The following is a 6,000-nucleotide window of genomic DNA, read 5'->3' as shown; positions in this document are numbered from 1 at the left end:
CCAGTAAAATTCCATTTAAAGGAAAAGCAACACTAATTTCCAACAAACTTACAAAAAAAAAAAATAAAACAAATATTTTTTTTTATTTATTTATTTTATTTTTTTTAAAGTAAGGGGGCACACACAAATTTCTTTTTCAAAGTATCTTTCTTAAGACATTTATTTTACACATATTTTATTAATTTTTTTACTGATATTTGTGGGCAAAATTACTTAATATGTGCAAAAGAACAGCCACATTTGACTTCAAAGATAAATATTCTTTTGTTTTGCTATTTACAAGGTTTCTTTTTTTTTTTTTTTTTCTTTTTTGAAGTGAAGAAAAGTTCCATACAATAAAAGTTAATGGTGTCTAGGGGCTGTCAAGCTCCAAAAATAACAAAAAGCATCATAAATGTTATGCCAATATAATGGGCTAATATTAGATATGCTTGCTAATTTCATCATTTTATATTACATTTGCCATCATCTAACACTCACTTAATTTTAATCATCTTTAAAAACACTAATTTAATAACACTGGTAAATTGCAAATCCCACTGAATATAAATGTTTCATACAGTACATTATAATGATGTGATGCCCAAATTCAATGGTAATATTATTTTTATTTATTTGGGAGGGTAATCAAATCGTTATTCACTTATAATCTTATTTTCACATAGTTCTCACACAAAGTTATTATATGGCTTCAGATGACTTGTATAATAGCACAAGAGTCATATTTCACTCTAACTATATGGAAAAGAGCAGTGAGAACTTTATGCTGAGCTTCTCCTTTTATGTTTCACAGAAGAAAGAAGGTCATACAGGTCTGGAACAACATGAAGGTGAGTAAATGACAGAATGTTTATTTTTGAGTGAACTATTTTCAAATCTTTTCTTGTAATCACACCTTTCCTTTTCACCTCTTGACAACCTCTCAACATTTTTTACACAGATACCTTAAAATAAATGAATAAATAAAGCATGGGGGTAAAATTTAGCACCGTTTCGAGAGAATTGCTTGATGTTTGGGAGAGAATGGAGAGACATAATAAAGAGAGTACAGGCTTTAATAAAGCATCAAATGGAGGGACCATCAATCTGCTCCAGCAGTGTTGGCACATAGGAGCTTTCCTTGGCCCGGCTCCGATTCTGGCAGTGCATCACCTGCTCACTCCCAAGGACAAAAGCTTCTCGCCTGGCCAGGGAGAGGGAGTAATGCTCCACTGGACACCATCCTGTACCTGCTGAGAAGGAGGCTTTTGCCTCACCTAGTGTCCATTGTTTGTAATTACATCCTCAGGAGGCCCATACATCCAGATCATGTGGACAGTGTGCAAATGAGAGTGTGGATTCAGTCCAGCTGGCATATTTTGTTGGGCAGTAGAGCTAGAAGGTCCATGTATAGTACAGAAAACATTAACGTGGCTGGCATAGGTTTAAAAAAAACACATTTCATTGTGTTGCAATGTGCCCTTGTTTTTGTTTTAAGGCAAATTTAATTAATCAGTCTGAATAATTGGGCAACATGCAGATAGACGTTTTCATTTACTTGTTTGGTTAAGGTTCAGCTCTCTGGAGATCAGTGGTGTTCCTTCACCTGGACATTGATTTCATTATCTATTTCTCAATGACCTCAACTCACTGTTTCACACAGTTAGCAGAAAGAATGTAAAACCATTATGAAAGTAAATTAATTTGTTTCACCTGTTATTTTAAATGAACATGAAGGAAGAGATCATAGACTTGTTAACTCATTGTTGGAAAATGTTAATCAGTGTTATAATGCATTGATAGCAGACCTTGGGTATTTGTTTGACAGATGCTCGCTTATGCAGTTGTCCCTGGTTTTTCAAAAAGAAGACATGGTAAGAATAAATTCATTTTTACACAAGTATTGTATACACAAGGACCTAATAACAAATAAACAACCATAAAATCTTTCCTGGTTTTATATCATATGTGTGTGTGTGTGTATATATATATATATATATATATATATATATATATATATATATATATATATATATATATATATATAGACCTCCAGCTCTTAAATGGCAATATAGCTTGAGATTATGCAGCTATATGATGCAGCTTTCTTAGAGGTGAATACTAACCTGACCTATTTTTACATTACTTTATAGACTTGTAAACACTTCCTTTACTCCTTTCAGTTTTGTTTTATTTTCTAGTTTTATTAATTTGACATTATGCATCTCTGCCTCTTTGCCATTTTCATAATTGTTGTTGCATTTGCCGTCCGTACCAACACTCTGTGCTCTTTTCTCTTTGTAGAGAGGGGAAGAGTGGATTGTTTCCCCTATAAAGAATATTTTCCAGCACTCTAACTCCCATTCAATACCAGGAGACATTTTCATCCCTTCTTTTTCAAGACAAGATAAAAAGACGTCAAGATAACAGGATGTCAAGATAAGACCAAAAAATGAAAAAGCTCCATTTGTGCCATTTTTTTTCAGCGTAATCGCTCATGTTAACCTTTGCAATTGCCTTATATGTATGTGTATATATATATATAGAGAGAGAGAGAGAGAGATAGAGAGAGAGAGGGAGGGAGAGAGAGAGAGAGAGAGAGTTTATATTGTTGTATAAATTGCATAATTTGAATGCAGTAAAATGTCTCTTGAGTTTGTCTGAACATGATATTCCAGTCTAAATTGTTGATTTGTTAGTCAGAAAAACAAGGAAACATTCAAGGTAATGTCTCTTTTTTTCATTTTGAACTTTTTATGTCTAGGAGAAATAGCGTCTCAGGTGTGGAATTTTGAATCAGGGGATTTATTCCATAAGTATTCACTCCCGAAGTGGAGATACATTATCTTAAAATGTTTTGCTCTTGTCTTGACATTTTAATCGTTCTCGTATGGTTTCATTTTGCAGTTCTTCATTTTTCACTTAAAATTGCAGGTAGCTCTCTCTTCATCGCCACCTCGACAATCCAAGATACTGGAACGTTTTTCTTCCCTGCCGCACACCTTTTTAACATATGCATTTTAGACAAATCCACAGCAACCGTAATGCTATTTCCAGCCTGGTTCCTTTGATAAAGAGATATAACGCAACAATTCTGCAACATTGTCTTGAGAAAGCAATTCCTCAGGACGTCGCAACAATTCCTAGCCTCATTTTTCACAAGTGGACAGAAAAAAGGGAGAGAGAGGGAATCTGAGGGGGTTGAGAGATGATGGCTCCTGAGGTGACGGTACGAATCATAACCCCCTCCTCTTTATCTACTCCAAACAGATATATGCACAAATCTATCCATTTGTATGTGGCTGCAGAGAGTTGTGGGTAGAATATGAATGGATTAAGAAGAGTCTTTCATTATCTTTTAGTCTTGATTCATCTTCTTTTTTTGAAATAGGAAAAAAGTTACAGTCAGCCAAACTTTTAACAAAAACTCTGGTTGGATTTAAAGATTACAGTGATCTGCCTACTTAATGAGATGGTAACCTTAAGGGAAACATTTGGTATTTTCTGATCTATAATGTTCTCTTGATCTCTCTCTTGATTAGTCTGCTTTTCTTTTTTACATGCCTTTAAAGCTAAAAGAGTTAACTGAGGTGTCTGGATATTGTCTGAGAGGTCTGTGATCTGCAGTTCAGTATTTGTCTGCATGCATCTGGCCTTGCTGTCTTTCATAACAGAAAGTGTCATGTTCCCTTGACGTGCATCCAAGACATGTTGATATAACAGGGGCAAAAGAGTGCTCAAAGATCATGGCTGTATTCCCATACCAAATATAAATCTGTCTTTCTTTTTGAACGTTTTGGCCTGAAAGTCCTGTGACTGTTGGACAAAGGATATTTGTTTGTGCTCATTGTGGAATTCATGGGTCATTGTGATGGATCTTTGGACACTTTGGTCATGCTACATGGTACACTGGGGAAATATAAAAAAATTATTAAAGCTGCAAGCAGCGATGAACGGGCCCTCGCACCCGGGCTCACCGCCATTGTGTGGCTTTAATAAAATAGCTAACAGTGAGAAATATGCGTTTAATGTGGTAAATATAAGAGGAATATTTCAAAGGCATTTATATGTGCCAATCTTGCTGCTGCCAGCTGGTGGCGCTATAACTATAACTGGATTTTGTCATGTAGATTTCTTTGTCAGTCCAGCACTTTTATCAAGCATATGAAATTTTAGTGCAGATTGAACATGGAATGATTGAGTTAGTATAAAGCATGATGTGTCCTATTGCCAACAGGTGGCGCAATGATTATAACTGAAAATTGGCCTTTAGATATCTTCAGGCCATGACTCTTTCCAAATATCTGAAGTTTGGTGCACATTGGACATTGCATGTTTAAGTTGGTGTAAAACAAGCCATTTCTTGTTGCCAGCAGGTGGCGCTATGATTATAGTAGAATATTGACCTTCAGATGTGTTCAGGTCAAGACTCTTTTCAAACATGTGAAGTTTGGGGAAGATCGGACATTTTATGCCTGAGTTACAACAACTTCTATTCCCATGGCGAGACATCGAACTTTGTCAAGGCGCCATGGACACACCCTTTAATGAAACCTCAAGATCTTCACAATTTAACATCGCAAAGGCCTTTAGATTAGACTGACCAAAAAAAATTAGAAACTGTCAGAAAATTTCTAGGAGTAGTTCGTTACGGCGTAAAACATGTCACTTCCTGTTGCCAGCAGGTGGTGCTATGGTTATAACTGAATTTGGGCATGTAGATATGTTCAGGTCAGGAGTCTTATCAAACATGTGAAGTTTGGGGCAGATTGAATATTGTATGTCTGAGTTATAACAACTTCCTTTCTCATGGCGAAACATCAATATTTGTAAGGCCGCCAGAGACACGCCCTTCAACGAAACCTCAAGATCTTCGCAATTTAACATCGCAAAGGCCTTTAGATTACACTGACAAAGTTTGGTGTTGATCTGAATAAATCTCTAGGAGGAGTTCGTTAAAGTACAACCCCTGAAAATGGCAAAAACGACACAAATTTTGCGGGAGAAAAATTCAAAATAACCGACTTCCTGTTGGGATTCGAATGTCGCACCAAGAGACTTTATTGTAGGTATTGGTGTGTTACATGTGTGTACCGATTTTTGTACATGTACGTGAAACGTAGCTCGAGGCGCACTCCGTTGAAAGTGTATAGGTGGCGCTATCGAGGCATTTTGCCACACCCGATGGAATATTGGCCTTCAGATGTGTTCAGGCCAGGACTCTTATCAAACATGTGAAGTTTGGGCAAGATCAGACATTTTATGCCTGAGTTACAATAACTTTTAGTCCCATGGCGAGACATCGAACTTTGTGACGGCGCCATGGACACGCCCTTTAACGAAAACTCAAGATCTTCACAATTTAACATCGCACAGGCCTTTAGAATAGAGTGACTGAAAAAAAAAAAATTGATGTAGTAAAATTTCTCGGAGTAGTTTGTTACAGCGTAAAATATGTCACTTCCTGTTGCCAGTAGGTGGCACTATGACTATAACTGAATATAGACATGTCAATCTGTTCAGGTCAGGAGTCTTATCAAACATGTGAAGTTTGGGGCAGATTGGACATTGTATGTCTGAGTTATAGCAACTTCATTTTTCATGGCGAAACATCGAAATTTCGTCAGGCCGCCACGGACACGCCCTTCAACGAAAACTCAAGATCTTCGCAATTTAACATCGCAAAGGCCTTTAGATTAAGCATACCAAATTTGGTGTTGATCTGAATAAATCTCTAGGAGGAGTTCGTTAAAATACAAGGCATGCAAATGACAAAAATGATGCAAAATTTGCTCATAAAATTAAAAATAACCGACTTCCTGTTGGGTTTCGGATATTGCTCCAAGAGTCTTTTTTGTAGGTACTGATGCTTTACATATGTGTGCCAATTTTCGTGCATGTACGTGAAACACAGCGGGAGGGCTGTTGATTTTTTTACGATAGGTGGTGCTGTCGAGCCATTTTGCCACACCCTCTTCTGAAACCTATATCAGACGTAAATTTCTCACCAGGTCTGACGCG

Source organism: Cyprinus carpio, chromosome A18 (assembly GCF_018340385.1).
Source record: "Cyprinus carpio isolate SPL01 chromosome A18, ASM1834038v1, whole genome shotgun sequence".
In the NCBI taxonomy this organism is placed as follows: domain Eukaryota; kingdom Metazoa; phylum Chordata; class Actinopteri; order Cypriniformes; family Cyprinidae; genus Cyprinus; species Cyprinus carpio.
This window is presented reverse-complemented; position numbering follows the sequence as displayed.